Source organism: Haematobia irritans, chromosome 5, assembly GCF_050003625.1.
Source record: "Haematobia irritans isolate KBUSLIRL chromosome 5, ASM5000362v1, whole genome shotgun sequence".
NCBI lineage: Eukaryota > Metazoa > Arthropoda > Insecta > Diptera > Muscidae > Haematobia > Haematobia irritans.
In genome coordinates this window covers 65,428,720-65,448,903 of record NC_134401.1, presented here as the reverse complement: position 1 = coordinate 65,448,903, position 20,184 = coordinate 65,428,720, and the positions used below count along the sequence as shown (strand labels likewise).

At 33.8% G+C, this 20,184-nt stretch overlaps 3 long non-coding RNA genes across 4 annotated transcripts; 2 read left to right on the top strand and 1 right to left on the bottom strand.

Moving 5' to 3' along the window:
- Nucleotides 1-494: 494 nt before the first annotated feature.
- LOC142240576 (uncharacterized) lies at nucleotides 495-1,516 on the top strand. Of its 2 annotated transcripts, XR_012723320.1 has the most exons (5): nucleotides 495-531; nucleotides 651-828; nucleotides 921-1,000; nucleotides 1,066-1,184; nucleotides 1,329-1,516. It is a non-coding gene; the product is annotated as an uncharacterized LOC142240576 (long non-coding RNA). The 2 variants fall into 2 exon arrangements; XR_012723319.1 differs by having other exon boundaries at nucleotides 1,066-1,516.
- A 10,721-nt stretch (nucleotides 1,517-12,237) lies between these two features.
- Nucleotides 12,238-19,165, bottom strand: LOC142239099 (uncharacterized). Its single transcript, XR_012722915.1, has 3 exons — nucleotides 19,006-19,165; nucleotides 12,813-12,973; nucleotides 12,238-12,755 (listed from the first exon to the last, which is right to left on the bottom strand). It is a non-coding gene; the product is annotated as an uncharacterized LOC142239099 (long non-coding RNA).
- Nucleotides 15,742-16,287, top strand: LOC142241658 (uncharacterized). The gene is made up of 3 exons (XR_012723748.1): nucleotides 15,742-15,784; nucleotides 15,844-15,967; nucleotides 16,030-16,287. It is a non-coding gene; the product is annotated as an uncharacterized LOC142241658 (long non-coding RNA).
- Nucleotides 19,166-20,184: the final 1,019 nt, after the last annotated feature.

Sequence of the window (20,184 nt, the reverse complement as noted above, 5' to 3'; positions counted from 1 at the left end):
CTTTGACTTTCAATTTGAAGTGGGGATATCATTCATACAAATTTAGGTTGAACAGTATTTGCAACGATGTTAATTTTGAATTTGACTCGCATCGAAAACTGTTTGACAAATTATTGAGTAGCGATGTATTTCAATTTGAGGAGAACACTTGAGATATTATTCCTAATGTGTTGAATTTCACTGTTGAGGGTAATGTCTGTTTTTTGTTGAGAACGCGATTTTCTCAACAAATTTTCAACTTGAATATTACCCTAATCCTTTGAAAAAATGTTTGAAAAATTGTTGAAATTTACATTTTTCAAACGTTTGTGTTTATTGGGTAGAATAACATTAAATATATTCAAAGTTTGTGTAAAAAGCATTGTGTCGTGTTAATGTGATAAGTTTTTTCTTGTAAATTTAATGTAATGTTTGTATTTCGTGGAATAGTACTTTCTGTGTTCACGTGTATTCACGGAGATATTCGTATGAGAAGAACCCAATAAACACAGGATGAGCGTTTTTCAAATGCAACAACTTTTCGGTTTGAGGGTAAATATAATTTTCAACATAAATTCAACTTGACTTGAAACAGCTCATCTTCAATACATCATCAAATTTTTTGCGAATTACTTCCAATTTGCCAAAATGTTGACGAAATATTTGAAAAGGTGTTGGAGATAATATGAGAAAACTTTGACAAAACACTACCCTAAAATGCAACGAAAAAACCATGTGGTTTTCAATACTTGTTTGTGCAACGAAGTTCGTGGTCAATTGGAAGAAATAAAAAACTTGGAAAATTTTAGACAAAAAACTGAATTTACTCCAAATAGTTTCTAATAATAGGTAAGTGAAAATAAAAAAAAAATTAAATGAAACTTTAACGAAGACACTAAATATATATCTCTTTGCCGAAAACTAAAATTATGAATTCTAAGTTCTTGAAACATTAAAAAGCTGACCGATAAAAAATGTTGGACAATTAACTGGAACTGATTCAAATAGTTTATAATAATTGGTAAGTCTATATGAAAAATTAAATCAACACTTTAGAGAAGTCACTAAATTTAAATCTCATTGCAGAAAACTAAAATATTTTGATGCTGCATTCTTGAAACCTTAAGAGGTTGACCGATGAAAATGATGGTGGCTTATCGAAAAGAGAAAGTTTCCATAAATCAAAGTGCAACGAATTAAACTTGGTATTTATACTTTTCCATATCAACAACTACTACATGTTAATTCGCATCACATCGATATTTTAATTAACCTCGCATCATCGGTTTAATTTGTTATTTTTCGAATTGGAATTACTGGAAATTTATTCTAACTCACTGGTTATCAAGTTCCTTGCGAATTGCCCGAATTTTAATGAGTTTTACAACAATTTTGTGACACCAACGCTCTTGAGGAAATCGAATTTTGTGGTTTTCAATACATTTTGTGCCACGAAGTACGTGGTCAGTTGGAAGAAATACAAAAATTGAAATATTTTTGGCACAAGAGTGAAATTAGTCCAAAACGCTAACTATAATTGGTAATTCAAAACAAAAAGTGAAATAAAACGTAATGGAAATCACAAAACTCGACTGCTTTGCAGAAAACTAAAATCATTGGATGTTATATTCTTGGAAGATGTTGACCGGTGAAAAAATGATGAAGGAAACAACAAAGAAAATATTCCAAAAAACTTGCAAAGTGCAACCAATTAAAAAAGTGCAACAATTTCTATATCAAGAACTTCTGGATGAAAATGTGCATTACATCAATTTACATTCCGTCATCAGTTTGATATTTTGTGAATTCCTCTTGATAGAATCTATTCTAACACGCAGACCAGCAAATCTCGATATTAATTATTTCAAATTGCCAACATATTAATTAATTAATTAATTTGTGACACCGACATTATGGAGGAAATCGAATTATACATGTAAAAATGTTTAATATATTTAAAGTTGTATTGATCGTTTTAGTTATTAATACGTTTAATAAGAAAATTATGTTTTAATTGGTATTATATTATTATTATTTTTATATATTATTAATGTTATTTTTAATATTATTATATTTTTAACGAAAAAAATAAATAAAATTTACAAAATCCCTAGAAATTTAGTGTTGACTTTCAGTTAGAACTGGGATTGACTTTCATGCAAATTGTGGTTAGAAAATATTCGCAACAATGTTAATTTTTAATTTGCCTCACATTGAAAACTTTTTGAGAAATTATTGAGTAGCGATACATTTCAATTTGAGGATTACAATTGAGAGATTATTTCTATTGTGTTGAATTTTACTGTTGAGGGTAATGTCTGTTTTTTGTTGAGAACGCGATTTTCTCAACAATTTCTCCACTTGAATATTACCCTAATCCTTTGAAAAAATTTTTGAAAAATTATTGAATTTTAGTATTTTTCAAACGTTTGTGTTTATTGGGAAAGCTTATTCTGTTTACTCTCATGTGGTGATAAGCTTAAATCCGGCTGCGTCCGGCTACCGATGAAAAAATTCAAAATATTGAAAAAAAAAAAATTAGCGTTCCAAATTTTCGGGAAATGTAAAGTAAGCCAGTATGTCATCAATAATTAAGAAGTAAGTCAAGTCAATCAAAAATGGAAGAAACACAAATAGCAGATACGTCATGTGTACCCATTGGATGCTTGCGGGAAATGAAATTAAAATTATAATAAAAACCCTCTTGATCATACAAAGAAGGACTCGAGGATATAACGGGTGTTTTCAATGGAGCCAATTTTGTGCACAACTTAAGCAACTCAAGGTGAAAATCTGGCCTATCGGGCCAATTGGGTGCATATCGGGTTAAGGCTATATCTAAATCTGAACCGATTTCCAACAAATTCGGCATGTATACATTAGCGTAGGTTAGGTTAGGTTAGGTTAAAGTGGCAGCCCGATTAAGATTCAGGCTCACTTAGACTATTCAGTCCATTGTGATACCACATTAACTAAAAGTACCTATTACATATGGGCACTTCTAGTTTTAACCGCTGAACCTTCTTGATTATTTTTCTTTGTTGAACCAACCAGATTGTTCCAAAAACATTAGCAGACTGCTTAAGTTAACGTTTTCCAGATCCGCCAGTAATCTGAAGCTATATGCTCCTAAAAGTTGCTTGCGCTTTACACAAAATGCAGGACACTCACACAAGAGGTGTTTAATTGATTCTTTTTCCTCCGCATCATGACAGCTCATACAATAGTCATTATACTTCGCGCCAATAGTTTTTGCAAAATCTCCTATCAGGCAGCGACCCGTTATAGCAGATATCAGGAGTGATATCTGACGTCTCGAGAACATTAGCATATCTAGTGTGCGGTTTAAGTTGAAATGGGGCCATATTTGCTTGGTGTCGTTACAACCCTTGCAATTCTACCATCGAACATTTGCCATCATAACAGCCTTCTCACGCAGCATGCGCTTGCAGGTAGCTAGGGGCATACTAACAAATTCTAGTTCCCCTGGAATATGTAAGGTAGTCCCTAGCCTTGCCAACTCATCGGCTTCGCAGTTCCCCGGTATGTTCCTATGGCCAGGCACCCATATTAGGTGAATATTGTACTGCTCAGCCATCTCATTGAGAGATTTGCGGCAATCGATGGCCGTTTTCGAGTTGAGGAACACAGAGTCCAAGGATTTTATTGCAGGTTGACTGTCTGAGTATATATTAATGCCCACATTTTTTGGAACATTACTTCTCAGCCAATTCGCCACCTCTCTTATTGCTAATATTTCAGCCTGAAAAACACTACAGTGATTAGGTAATCTTTTCGCTATTTGAAGTTCCAAATCATTAGAATATACTCCGAAACCCACTTGTCCATCCAATTTGGAGCCATCAGTGTAGAAATCTATATATTCTTTATTCCCCGGGGTCTGTGTGCACCACGCCTCACTGTTGGGGATTAGAGTCTCAAACTTTTTGTCGAAAAGTGGACTCGCCAAAGTGTAATCCACTACGTTAGGCACATCTGACATTGTTTTGAGGACAGAACTGTGACCGTAACCTTTTTCCGACCACAGCGATAGTTCGCGCAACCGCACAGCCGTTGTTGCAGCTGACTGTTTGGCCAAAATGTCTAAAGGCAATAGATGCAGCATGACATTAAGGGAATTTGTTCCTGTCTTGCTGAATGCGCCTGAAATACACAAACACGCCATACGCTGAACTTTATCTAAACCAGTCGGTTTCTGAAGTGCCGGCCACCAGACTACAACACCATATAGCATTATAGGTCTAACCACTGCCGTGTATAACCAATGCACAATTTTTGGTTTTAGTCCCCACTTTTTTCCTATTGCCTTTTTGCACGAGTACAAAGCTACCGTGGCTTTTCTCGCCCTTTCTTCAATATTAAGCTTAAAGTTCAGCTTCCTGTCCAAAATAACGCCAAGGTATTTTGCACAATCACCAAAGGGAATTTCAATACCCCCTAAGGAAATAGGCCTAACCGTAGGAGTTTTGCGATCTTTGCAGTACATGACTAATTCTGTCTTTGCGGGATTTACCCCAAGACCATTGTCTTTCGCCCATATTTCAGTCATCCGGAGGGCCCTCTGAATAATATCTCTGATTGTGGATGGGAATTTTCCCCTGACTGCCAGAGCTACATCATCTGCGTATGCCACCACTTTTATCCTTTCTTTTTCTAGAGTAGGTTAGGTTAGGTTAGGTTATGTGGCAGCCCGATGTGTCGGGCTCACTTAGACTATTCAGTCCATTGTGATACCACAGTGGTGAACTTCTCTCTTATCACTGAGTGCTGCCCGATTCCATGTTAAGCTCAATGACAAGGGACCTCCTTTTTATAGCCGAGTCCGAACGGCGTTCCACCTTTCAGTGAAACCACTTAGAGAAGTTTTGAAACCCTCAGAAATGTCACCAGCATTACTGAGGTGAGATAATCCACCGCTGAAAAAACTTTTTGGTGTTCGGTCGTAGCAGGAATCGAACCCACGACCTTGTGTATGCAAGGCGGGCATGCTAACCATTGCACCACGGTGGCTCCCTCTAGAGTAACCAGAAGGCTATTTATAGCAACATTCCAAAGAAGAGGTGATAGAACTCCTCCTTGGGGAGTGCCTCCGTTCACATACTTTTGTATGTTTGCTTGTCCTAGGGTGGCTGAAATACGTCTCTTCATTAGCAGTTCGTCTAACAGCCTGAGTATACATGGATCAACATTCAGAGTTGTCAGTCCATTTAATATCGAGCTCGGATGGACATTATTGAACGCCCCTTCGATGTCTAGAAACGCCACGATTGTGTATTCTTTGACAGATAGTGAGCTTTCAATAAAGCTGACTAGTTCATGTAGTGCGGTCTCAGTAGACCTGCCCTTCGAGTATGCATGCTGTCGTTTCGAGAACAAACTTGAATCGATGCTAGTTCTAAGATAAATATCTATCATCCTCTCCAGAGTCTTAAGTAGGAATGAGGATAAGCTGATTGGTCGGAAATCCTTCGCCCTCGAGTGAGAGGCTTTTCCCGCTTTAGGTATGAAGACGACTTTTGTTTCCCTCCACTTTCCTGGGATATATGATAAGTTGATACATCCTTTATATATCACCGACAACCAGGGGATAATTTTGTCAGTTACAACTTGTAACTCCGCCGGAGTAATTCCATCAGGTCCAGGGGATTTGAATGGTCCAAAGCTATTTAGCGACCATCTTATTCTAGTTTCCGATACAATTTCCTCGACAGGAAACGACCGCTGAGCAACTGTGGCACCGCCAGTACATGGTTCAACCGTCTGATTTCCAGGAAAATGTGTGTCCAATAGTACCTCCAGCGTCTCCTCACTGGACGTTGTCCAATTGCCCTCCGATGTTTTAATGAAACCTGGAGCGGAGTTGGTGGATACTAGAACCTTCCGTAGTCTGGAAGCCTCGGACGTATTCTCAATACTGCTGCAGTAAGCATTCCAAGAGTTATGCTGAGCCTTTCTCAGTTCTCGCTTGTATCCTCTCAGAATCTTCTTGTAAGCGTCCCAGTCCTCAGAAGCTCTGGTGGACTTTGCCTTGTTAAAGAGCTTCCTGCAGGATTTCCTCATATTACTTAATTCCGTAGACCACCATGGTGGTCGATGTTTCCCCCTTGGCTTTCCTCTAGGGCATGCAGCTTTCAGTGAGATGTTGAAGGCCTTAGTAATCCGCTCCACTGCGTATTCGATATCTTGCACATTTCTCATATTTGTCTCTGTTATTTCCGGTATCATCATATTGAACGATTCCCTATACCTATTCCAGTCAGCTTTCCTAACATTTGGCGGAAATATGATCTTGGTGATATGAACATCAAATTTGAAACTGATGTAGCGATGATCTGAGAAGCTGTGTTCACTTAAAACCTGCCACTCAGATATCATTTCATTCAGTTCTTGCGAGGCCAAGGTGATGTCCAAAACCTCTTGCCTGTTTTTAGTGACAAAGGTTGGGACATCTCCCTTGTTGCAAACTACCAGATTAGTACGCAAAATAAACTCTATTAGCGACTCTCCCCTTGCATTAGTATCACTACTTCCCCATATACTATGATGTGCATTCGCATCGTATCCCATAATGAGTTTCGTCTTTGTTTTCCGTGACTCCTCCACTAAGGTCTTAACGGCATATGGAGGCATCTCCCTGTCATGTCCCATGTAGACCGAAGATACCCAATATTTGCATTTGGCTATTTCTAAACTGGCAACGACAGTGTCTGTATTGCACATTGAAGGAAGCAGAAACAAGTTGAGCTCGTTTTTAGCAATTATACAGGCTCGATTTACATCATTACCACTATACTGCAATAGTTTGAACCCCGGAGTACTTAATTCACATATTTTGTTTTTATAAACATATGGTTCTTGAATAAGAACTATATCTATGTCCCCTTTCATCAGGAGAACTTTTAAGGCAGCACATGCAGCCTTACAATGATGAAGATTTATCTGGAGGATCCGTAGGACCATCGAGATTTTCAACAACCGTCACATCAGCCGCTTCAATCGAGTCATCAAGAATGTCCTCTTCAGAGATATCGGTGACTCTCGCAATAACCATAGGTTCAACTTTGGTGAGTTCTGAGGCAGTAGAAGCCTCCTCACGCATACGGTATCTATCCATGTCTTCAAATGTCTTGGTATCCCCCTCGACTTCGCAAGAGGATCCGCTTACTTCTGATTCAGACAGAGGCTTGTCCATTTCTGAATCCTTTAGCTGATCGTTTTTATACACCTTCATTTGGATATAATGAAAGCCATAACATACACGGCCCTGGGACTTTGCTAGATGTGGCAAAGACTGAGTGTTCAATATAAACACTGCATGCCGTCTTGGCCCATCCACTTCATCCAAACGGCCAACCTTCCAATCAGCTGTTGGAAGATCTGGATTGCATTGTTTCAGTCTATTTAAAATAGATTCAGGGTCAGGAGGGTTTGCAGGTATCCACGCATGTGCTCTTGGTCTAGCCGGTATGTCTTTCTTCTCGACTAACTCTAGAGCAGCTCCTTCCCAAACTTCACCAATTAGTATCAGAGCAGCTTTAAAACATTCTATAGACTTCTGGTCCTCAAATGCGACTAGCTTAAATCGTCCTTGATACATTAGCGTAGCTAGACAATTTTCCTAGGGGGGGCTATAGCCCCCCCCAGCTAAAAGTTTATAGACTGAACTTATAGGTTCAATTAATGTTTTATTTCATAAAATTGAATAAAAAATTGGGCATCAAAATAACTCGACAATTAATTTATAATAAAGCAACTAAAAGTAGTTCCACACTTTTCCCAGCAAGAAAATTGTGAGTTGTTCTAAAGGTACAACTTTAAAAGTACTTCCAAAAATGTCCTCAATTGTTTTAACTACTTCATTTTTTACTTTTTTTTGTCATATTTTAATGTGTAATTTTTTGTTTTCTTTTTTTTTCAAATAGTTAAAAAAAAGAGTAAGAATAAATAAATTGGTACAAATTATACAAATTTTGCCACAAAACTGCTAAATCGATTATAGAAAAATCGATAAGTTTGGAAATTATTCGAGGAAAAACGTTTCAAACAAGCGTCATAATGCATTAAAAATCATAAAAACAATATAAAAATTATTTATTTGGGAAAATATCACAAAATTTTTTAATTCACATTCAAAACACTGAATTCGGATCTCACCTTAAGAAGTGATGCAAATTCATTGCAACGGCTGTTGAAACGGTGAACATTTGTCCTATGACAAGCTCATATTACATTCATTGCTTCTCCGCCAATTTTGCACCACTTCTAGACCCAAAAAGAACATTTTCACTACTTTTTAGGCAACGATTTTTCGCAGCATTATTAAGATATTAATTTATGAAAAAATTTTTTAATATCAATTACTATTTTTTTTAATTAAATTGACTAAACTAAATCAATCATAAGTTCAACCACAGCTTTACTTCATAAATATCTGACTTCAAACATTGACATAGGTAACTGCTACCACAACCCAAGTAATTCGATTGTTCATGAAAGTCATTAGCGGAACTTTGTGCAATTGTATATACTTGTTTTTCTAAAAATTAAAAAAAAACTATTGACATTTATTGAAAAATGGAAAATCATAAATAGAGTTTCAAATTCTGGGGGGGGCTAAAATTTTTTTGGGGGGGTCTAAGCCCCCTCCCCAGAGGCCTTCCTACGCTTATGCATGTATAGTTGGAATGTCAATTCTGTTTCCTGTGCAAAATTTCACGTAAATCGGAGTAAAACACATGGTTCTACATCAGGGCTGTGGAGCCGGAGTCGGAGTCTAAAGATTTTGCTGGAGTCGGAGTCGTAGAAATTTTGCTCGGCTCCGTCTCCGGCGAAACAAAATTTGAAAAACACTTCATATCTTTGTAACTAAAGAAATATTTCGACAAATTAGATTCCATCGGGGTTTTTAATCGAACAACGAAAAATGAAGATTTCAGGCCATTCAAATTGAAATTTCAAGGTGATATAAAAAGTAAGTTTTACTAAAATATGGACTGAATTGATCAATTGTATTGTCCACTGTCAGGACTTTGGTATTCCTTTTTTAACATATTATAATATCGATTTTTGACCCTATATATACTCTTGATAAAGGTACAATTTTAAGGCAATATATCAGTAGAACCTAAAGTTTTGAATTTTTGACAGGAATGATGAGTTCGAAGACGGGTTATACCGCACAAGTTTGTGATATAGCATTAATAGGGGAAAAACGATGGGAATAATTCCCCCAAAAACTTCAAGGGAGTTGCTACGCATGATTTCTTTGTAATTTCAAGTCAAAAACCAAAAAAAAAGCAAAAAATGAATGACTCTCCTTCAAATCAACTTTTACGTAAATTCATACAATTTCAATTTTATATGTAATTATTTGCTAGAATAAAACAGCTGACGGCGAAGAATCGAAATTATCCTTCCCTAGTTATTCCCTTCCCCTACTGTTTTGAATATGATGATTTTATTCCCGGGGAAAATGAATTCCCAGGGAACGAATTCCCCAGAGAATATTTACAATTGGGATATGTGTGCAGTGTTGCAAGTATTGGGGACTTTTCCCCAAAATGGGGATATGGGGACCCAAAAGTCCGCTGGCAAAATAATGGCCTCTGTTTTTTGGGATGCGCATGGTATAATTTTTATCGATTATCTTGAGAAGGGAAAAACCATCAATAGTGACTATTATACGACGTTATTGGAGCGTTTGAAGATCGAAATCGCGGCAAAACGGCCCCATATGAAGAAGAAAAAAGGTGTTGTTCCACCAAAACAACGCACCGCGCCACAAGCCATTGAGAACAATGGCAAAAATTCATGAATTGGGCTTCGAATTGCTTCCCCACCCACCGTGTTCTGCAGATCTGGCCCCCAGCGACTTTTTCTTGTTCTCAGACCTCAAAATGATGCTCAAAAGGAAATTTGGCTGCAGTGAAGAGATGATCGCCGAAACTGAGGCCAATTTTGAGGCAAAACCGAAGGAGTACTACCAAAATGGTATCAAAAAATTGGAAGGTCGTTATAACCGTTGTATCGCTCTTGAAGGGAACTATGTTGAATAATAACAAGTAAATATAAGCCCAAGACCCCAAATCGGGATGTCGGTTTATATGGGGACCATACCAAAACAGCCCATCTTCGAACTTGACCTGCCTGCTGACAAAAGACGAGCTTGTGCAAAATTTCAGCATGATTGCTTCATTATTGTAGCGTGATTACAACAGACAGACGGACATGATCATATCGTCTTAGAATTTCTCCCTGATCAAGAATATATATAATTTATATAGTCGGAAATCGATATTTCGATGTGTTACAAACGGAATGACAAACTTATTATACCCCCGTCACCATTCTATGGTGGTGGGTATAAAAACGAATTTTGACAAAAAATGTGTTTTTCTTTGTTAGACCGGGGACTTATCAGCCAACCTGTTATAGGAAATTTTGACAAAATTCTATTTCTATAGACAATTTTGTCAACATTTTTTTGTAAAGACAATTTTGTCAAAATTTTATTTCTATAAAAAATTTTGTCAAAATTCTATTTCTATACACAATTTTGTCAAATTTTTTTTCTATCGAAAATTTTGTCAAACTTTTATTTCTATTTATATATTAAATTTTGTCAAAATTTTATTTCTATAGAAAATTTTTCTATATAAAAATTTTGACAAAACTTTATACAGAAATAAAATTTTTTGGCAAAATGTTCTACAGAAATAAAATTGTGAAAAAATTTCTATAGAAATAAAATTTTGACTAAGTTTTCTATAGAATTAAAATTTTCTACAGAAATAAAATTTTGTCAAAATTTTATTTTTATATAGAAAAATTTTCTATAGAAATAAAAATTTAATATATAGAAATAAAATTTTGACAAAATTTTCTATAGAAAAAATGTTGACAAAATTGTGTATAGAAATAGAATTTTGACAAAATTTTCTATAGAAATGAAATTTTGATAAAGTTTTACTACTTAAATATTTAGAAGTAAATTTTCGTTAAATAAATACAAGGTGATCGAACTCCCATTTTCATAGCACCAGTCTCTTGGTGTTGTAGTTCGAAATCTTGATCTTATTGCAGCTTGCTGCATTAGACAAAATTTTAATTTTTTAAATTATTACTGATTTTCTATAGCAGAGCCTTTTGCTTTATTTAAAAAAACAACGTGTCAAAAATATATTGGGGATTTTTGTGAGGAATTTAAGTTTAAATTGGGGATACTGGCAACACTGTATGTGTGTCCGCCACACATATCCTTTTTATGAGCCACAAAAATCATTTATACATAGGTATTGAAGAGAAAGTTATCAGAAAATGGAAACATAAGCAATTTTTCAGGTCCAGGCCTATGATGTTACATTTAATATCTGTGACTCGCTTTTTTTGGATTCTGATTGTCATATTACTACAATGGTGAACAAAGCCTTTGGTGTTCTGCTAAAGAACTGGAAAGAGTTCTCGGATCCTTAAGTTACGAAGGCGTCTTTTTACAACCCATGTTAGACCAATTCTTGAATATGGCTCAGCGGTATGCGATCCGCAGTATGAAGTATATAGGGCCTTTTCGAAAACAACATAATACGGCTGTTTTCTTTTTGCACTGGATACAACATTTGTATGGGCTATCCAGAACATCGTTGCACTGGTGTTCTATCCAGAACATCTCCTCAGTGCAAGTCGCGCCGATCTTGCCAGATTGTGTTTTGATGAAGTGACGCTTCATCGATTCACAATAGCACTTTATTGTGTCTAATTTATCGAAGAACATGTAATTCAAAGTGGTATAGTGTCATAAATAATCGCAGCAGTAAATATTTATTACCCTGCAAACATTTTTCGAATTTGGAGACACTTCTGAGAATCCCCACCACGTCGAAAACAATCGTATACGACATCAAAAACTCGTCGGAAAAGCGCCGTCACTATTGAGAAGTTGTACCACGCCAAGTTACCACAAAAAAGTATCGCATGAGTGCAATTATTATGTGTCTTTTTTAATCAATTTAGAACGACGCCAACAGGAGCCTCTTCAAAGTGTTAGACAAGGTCCGCTAGAAAGGATCGTTTAGTTGAGTTTAAAAAGGGTCTAAAAAGTGAATTTTAGGGGAATTGTAAAAGAGTCGTTATGGTCAAGTAAAACGATTGTTTTGATTTTTATTAATTTGAATAAAAATAGATTTATTGCAATGTATAATATTTATACGAATAAAATCACATTGAACATAACGGTTTACCAGTATTTAAATTAAATATTATTTGTACTTCTAGATTTCTTCTAAAAGTGGGTACTAAGTTCAAGTTTAACCGCTAAAACCAAAAGTAAATCAGTAAAAAAGAATAAAGTTATAACTATTCGATGCAAATTTTATTATAACTTGATGGGGAACAGCCCAAAACAACTTTTCATAAAGTTTATATTCTTTAAAATTGATTATTAAAGAAAAGTAATTTGACAAAATGGCTAATGGCTGAGGGGGTAAACTCGAACTTAATACTCACGTTAAGGCTGTAGCATATAATATGATAATGAGATTTATATTGAAATGTATATAAGTTTTAAAAACGAATTTATCGTTGTAATGATGCTGCTAAACATACGAATCGAAATGGACTATGATTTGAAGTTTTGAAAAATTAGCCTTGCATTTTGTTTTTACGGCTAATTAAGCGATCTCTCGCATGAAGAACATGCTGCTGACATACTCTGTTGATGTCCGTGATTGTACAATGTGTATATTTTGAATTGCAGATATCTAAGTAAAAAAGCAAAAAATTAGTACTTTTTTAAGTAAAAAGATTAATCAACAAACCTTTAATTATTCTGAATGAAACGAAATTTTGTATACTTGGTTTATTTGGCGTTCCACACCATGTTAGATTTACTGCTAGTTTGTCGCTTATCACAGATTTAATTGCGACTCGCATAAAGGACGTCGTATCACTTCCCCCCAACACGTTGTATTAAATTTTTCTGAAAATGAATAAATATTAAATAAATTAATATTGTCGCTACAAAAACTACACATAAAAAGAGAATTCACCAACCAAAATGTAGGTTTATAGTAGAAAAGTTTTACTAAAATATTTTAGCAATTCCACATATGATGAAACAAATTTATTTTTTTTTTAATAATAAAGGTGTGTATTGTGTTCGAGTTTAGCCGCTTAAATCGTAAATTTTCACGATTACTTTTCGTTTATAATCCATTTTAAGAAATACAAACTTTGTGAAAATTTGCTTTGGGCTAAGCCCCATCAAGTTATAATAAAATTTGCAACAAATATTTATAATTTTATGCCTTTTTTACTGATTTAGTTTTCGCTTTAGCGGCTAAACTCGAACTTAGGGCTCACCTTAACCCTGGATAAATTTATGTTATACCAATACAACCATCTTATGAATTTTAGCTTTATACTAATTAAAAACAAATTGAATAAGGAAATAAACTCAATTTTGGTTCACATTTTTTCTCACGATGCAAATTATAGCGTCTTGCAATAAGCCGTAGTCAAACTGACGAAGGATGACGTTAGTGTAGGTTAGGTTAGGTTAGGCTATGTGGCAGCCCGATGTATCAGGCTCACTTAGACTATTCAGTCCATTGTGATACCACAGTGGTGAACTTCTCTCTTATCACTGAGTGCTGCCCGATTCCATGTTAAACTCAATGACAAGGGACCTCCTTTTTATAGCCGAGTCCGAACGGCGTTCCACATTCTAGTGAAACCACTTAGAGAAGCTTTGAAACCCTCAGAAATGTCACCAGCATTACTGAGGTGGGATAATCCACCGCTGAAAAACTTTTTTGGTGTTCGGTCGTAGCAGGAATAGAACCCACGACCTTGTGTATGCAAGGCGGGCATGCTAACCATTGCACCACGGTGGTGTACAAAGAGTTAGTGTACAAAGAGTAAGGATGACTTTCCAGTATTAAAGTGTGGAATTAAGTTCGAGTTTAGCCGCTAAAATCGAAAACGAATCAGTAAATACAAAATTGTACCTCTTTGATGCAAATTTTATTAAAAGGTGATGGGGAATTTTTAATGTATTATTAGAGAAAAGTAATCTATTTCAGTGGCTAAACTCACCTTAACACTGTGTTTTCTTTTGTTTTAGAAAATATCATATTTCGAAGCAGAAAATTGGAGTTTAAATTGCAAAATTTAAATTAAATTCACTAATTTTAAAAAGTTATGAACTACTTTGTGCTAATTTGAAATATAGTGCAATTGGGTACTTCATTTTTATAGAAATTTTTCTGATTTTTAGTTCATGCCATTCAATTAAGGAAAATGTTCTCACATTTGCGAAATGTAACTAAAATCAACAATTTTATGAACTAAATTTAAGTTAAATCTAAAGGCCGGTACTCTGTTTGTTGGTGCGAAAAAAGTTCCACTCAATCATTGTTTCGCGTTGAAAAATGATAGTGTTGACAATATATTTTGAGGGGAAAAACAGCCATTTTGGGACTTTTTTGCGTTTATTTCGTCCAAATGTATTGACAACATCGCAGACTGTCACGAAATGATTACATATACATACACACAAAAAATTATCACCAAATTTTTTCAATTAAACATTTAACTGAATTTGGAAACGGATTCAATTAATATGTTAATTGATTCAATTAATTATTTAATCAAATCCGAATAAAAACCAATTAAAAAAATGATTGATATTTGTTACGTTTCCAATTAAAATATTAATTGATTCAATCAATTTGTTAATCAATTCGGAAATAATTTTCAATTACAAACGTGATTGAAAAATTTTCCGTTTCCAATTACACATGTGATTGATCCAATCACCTTTGTGATTGAAATTGAATAATTTTGAGCAATGGAAAGAGCGAAAGAGCGAAAAGAGAACAGGAGAATGGGTATTTATAAAAAAATGTGTGATGGAGAGATCAGTCTGTGGAAGTAACTCGTAACGAACGGTTGGGTTTTTGTTTTTCGCGTAAATTGAAAAACATGATTGGCGACATTCTGTCTGCTGCATTCAAAATGTGTGGGTTGAAATAAATAAAGTGTGCAACAACAAATGGTCACGTGGTAAACGTTTGAAAAAATATACGCGAGAACGCATTAGAAATTACCTGTGTTTGTGTTTTGTGGTATTGTAAAAATTGGAAAACAATCTACGTTTATTCACCCAGAAAAAAGTGCCTTCGAAACTAAAGGAAAAATTTTTCATCAATATAGTTTATCCATTTTATTTCCATTAAGGTAAATTTTTGTGAGAAATAATAAAATTTACTCGTTTCAGTAAAAAAATCCTAAACTGTAAGCAGTTAGGAATAGTTCATTAACTAGAATAAGGCATGGAATTTTACTCATACTATTTTCTTCGCTGGGTATAAGAATTTACTACTGAACAAGAAAATTTTATTCACCGATAACAAAGCATTCGTAAAAATTAACAAAAACCGAACTAAAACCAAGTTTCCTCAAAATTAGTAAAATTTCTTATAAAATGATAATTGCGACTTCCTTTATAATAGAAAGTTTTTCATACATACGAACAACACTTGGCATAGAAAGATATTTTAGTTCATTCGTACTAAGAAGTATGCAATCCTTTCAAAACTTAAGGAAACACACTTGTTAGAATGTAGGAAATTTTCCTATATTTCTATTGTCTACCTGTAATCGATACCTGTCATCGCAATCGATGTGTTTGCGCGTGGGTGTAATCGATATGTTTGCGCGTGGGTTGTTTTTTTTAGTTGGAATCGCGTTGTTGTGGTATACGGAAAGATTGTTAAAAAATAATATGGTAAAATAATATAATAAATAAAAAATAAAATATATAAAATATTTATTATTTTAAATTAGTGAGAAAAATTTTCTTTTTTTGAAAATAAATCTATCAATGTTCGTGATGGTATATAAAGAAAGAAAACACCAGCAGAATAACAACCCTTTCATTTGTCTTCATTTTGGAATCTTCAATTATCAGGTAATATTCAGTGACGCTAACCTTTTGTAACAAAAATGGTTTATGATTTTTTATATTTGTAGGTATTGAAATTGTAAAAGGAGGACAAAATCGTTAGGCAGCAACTTATTAAAAATGAAAAGTACAAGAAGAAGAAAAAGTGCGTTTTACAGTTGATAATATCACATGGAAATTGGAAACAGCGGAATAATAAACTAATATTTCAAGGAGATTCGATGCCGTTGATTCTTAATAAATATATTCAATATATTAATAAAACATGTCTTTTATTGAATATAAAATTGCTTATATAAATAAATAAAATTGTATTTAAAAACGAAGGTAAGCAGTTCTAATTATGAAGTAAAAGTTTTACCACAAATGTGTAAGATTTGTCCATGTGAATGAAAAAATTTCAATAAAAACATTCCATATATGAATTCAAATCAGTTAAATTTTTTCATTCTGTAGTATAGTGGTACATAAATATAGGAAAATGTTAACTAATATATGGAATGCATTATACCTAATTTCTACGAAAATCACATCGTTCAAACAAATAAAAATGTCTTTGGCGCTATACGAAGTTCAACTTTCTTCACAATGAGTTCATTTTAACTTAAAGAAGGGGTCACTTTTTTCTGGGTGTTGAAGGTAAGACATTGTGAAATGTGAATACCGTTTTCTATTGAAGCCTGTTTACATTAAACAAACTAAAATAATATATTTTTTATTCATTTATTTTAGTGAGCAATTTTATTTCGTGAAATTGGTCAATCAATCAACTCCATCATTTTATCAAATATATAAGAATATACGAATATGTTAGCAATCAAAAGGTGGGTACCAAAATATCAATAGATCTTTTAAAATTATAATTTTTTCACTCCTAGTTATCTTAAAACCAAGAGCGGTATGGGTTTGTTGGGTCTTGTTGTTGTTGGGTCTTGAAGTTGCGAAGTAGCGTTGGCATTAAATTGTATTTTTGTTTTACCTGCCTTTTTCAGTTTGAACCCAAGTAGAGAGCAGTATATCTGATATATAAACTAATGAGCTGAATTATGTAATGGTAAAAAAGTTCTTTCTTTTGAATTTAAAAATATGAAAAATATCCGAAAATAATAAAAAAATATGTATTTTCCATTTATATTTTTTTCTATTTCCAGAATTTGCAAAGTATCATAAACATAATACCAAATATTTCATTGTTTTGCCATTATTTTTGTCTTTGATTGGTTCAAGTTTTAATAGACGATTTCAATGTGTGTAAATTTTGGAAAGGAATTGTACTAAAACTAATTAATTATTACCGAGCTCCTTAATATACCTTTTTATGCTAGAAGACTACAACTGCAAAAGAAGATTATAAATCTGCAACCTGGAACTAAGAATTTAACTTGATATTCTATGCAGGTAAGTTTTAGCAAAATTAACTTTTAATTGAACAAAATTAAATTCGAATTATACTGTTTACGTTCAGAAAAACTAATTTAGCTTACAGGCTGCTGATTTATTGGAAATCTAGGCGCATTTACATATTAGAAGGAACATGCTGACATGGTTATTATGATAAGGAAGATAATGATTTATATAGTCTATTTTTTTCACCCTATAGTTGTTATTGATAGTAATTGTATGTGTATGTTATGTTAGAACAAAACACAAATGACAAGAACCAAATTTATTTGTCTATTGCATAATTCAAAAAATAATAAAGTATTAAATATATTTTATAAGGAACACATATTTTCTTTTATTTCAAATAAAACTAAATATGATTTTGGGGGCGCAATATATAAATTTTTTGATTGAAATTTATAGCCAATTTCAATTAATTATTTAATTGAATGAATCAAATAGTTGATTGATTTTTGTCGCGAAATTGATTAAAATTTTAATTGATTCAATTAAAACTGTGATTGAATTTTATGTTAAAAATCAATCACGTTTTTAATTGATTCAATCACACAATTAATTGATTCCGTTACAAAAGTCAATTAAATTTTTAATTGAAAATCGTGTTGGTTTTCAATCAAAATGGGTGATTGATACTATCATTTTCGCGATTGAAGACATTTCAATTAAAAAAATGATTGAATCCGCGATTTTCGTGATTGAAATCAAAAATTTTTTTTTGTGTGTACGCAACTAGTGGCTCGATTTACACACACACGCATACAAAATAAATAATTTGAAAAAGAAGAAGCAGGCGAAGTTATTTTACAAATATCTTTGGAATTAAAAAACTAATTTTACAGTGCTGCATTTTATTTTTTGGAACATAGCAATTAATTCTTGTGATTCCATTCATTGCTACCTCGGTACTATACATGTTGGTTGAAGTGCTAATGCTTGTTTTGGAACATCAATTGCTGTGCCTCCTTTTGTTTAAATTATGTTTTGTGTTTATTATCCCGATGCCCAGTACAAATGAAACGATTGTAAAATATAATTCACCAAATAAAGCTTTTATTTTGTTAACATTTGTGTTTAAATTTCATGTTATATATGTACATTATTTATATTCTACCATATAGTAGGGAGCGGCTAGATATTGTTGCTAGTTTATTATGGAAATACAACTCCATGTTATACTTTGTTTTATCAATCATCAGATTAAATTTTTAAATAATAATCAGATCCACTTTTGTGTTATAAATTCACAAAAATCAGTTTAATAAATAAATTATTTCTTAATTCACATTGCAAATGGCGCCATGTTATGAAAATACTGACTACGCGAGTTACGTCAGTTTTTCAACTCGGAAAAAAAAACAAAGTACCACAAATGGAAAAAATTTCGCTAGTTTTTCGCATGTTTTGGTTTTGTATGGAGTTTCAACGCGAAAACCGAACAGAGTACCGGCCTTAAAGGGATTTTCGTTGACATTTTTCTGAAGGTACTACTTATCAAAAATAGTTCTATTGAATCTTACCAAATGGGATTTAATGTCCTCATCTAAGAGAAGTTGGTCATCGAATTCTTTTAGTAGGCTAAATTCGAACATAATACACACCTTAAGTCTTTACAAAATCTAAATGAAAAAGATCGTACTTACCAATTGTGTAAAATTAACTGCTTTAGAATTTAATATTTTAATAAAGTTATTACAACAAGGAAATTGCGTTATTAGTCCGATTGCACTAAAATATGCTTTAGTTTGGATGAAGCGAACAACTTAATCTGTAATATAAGAAAGCAATTTGTTATAATTTTTCTCAAAATAAGTTATAACAGCAAGCAGAATTTTTGCAAACATTTTGTTGGCTAGTCGCATTTAGAGTATTTTAATAATATTAGAGAACTGCAATATAGTTTTTAGGTTTTAAACATTTTAAAACCTAAAAATTTTGTCCATCTATTGACTTTATTAATAACAACGAAAGCCTGAAAACGAAAAGGTTTAAACACATGCTCTAAACAAAACAAAATTACATATATTTTAGGTTATAGGTCCTTTCTATGGGACTATTACTAAAAAAGGATGGTGAGGTATTAGGTATGTTATGATGAACTGATTTCTTTTAAATTTTAATCATGGCTAGTATTAAGTGTGATTACTACAACTTGTTATGGTTCAAGTCAAATGTAAATTAAATTAACCTAAGGTTCTTACTGCCACACCATTGACCAAACCCCAAACAAAAGAGAGACTGAATTTACTATGCTACCTCTAAGGAAATTGGCCGGTCAGTGGTAAACTATGCAGAGCCAGTGTGGACACCGCAAACTAGTGATACGCAGTGGAATAACATAAACACCTGCCCTTAGAACTGCGACTGGTTGTCTCCGCAGCACACCCCTGGATCACCTTTATGTGAAGACAAAGATCATCCCTGTGCGAAGACACAAAGCAGTATCTCCTGAGTTGTTATCGCAGTAATCATCCAAACCACCATCCCATAGATACACAACCACCACCCAGGAACGTAAGGGTTCATATACATCATCTAGAGAGCGATATCCAGCGCTATAAAAGAGAGCCTCTAGAGCAAGCTGCGTACCAGGCAGGTTTGAACAGGATTCATGAGGATACTGTAGCTGAAGCGGTGAGAACCTACCAGGTTAATCCTGGGGGCTAATCACAGCATTCGATATCGAATTCATAATCGTATCGAAAAAATTGTCGATACGATTAACAGTTTGGATCACGGGATTCGATCGAAATTTGATACAATTTCTCAAGCGTTGCCAACAGCAAAAAACGAAGCAGAACAAAATGAAATGACAAAATTAA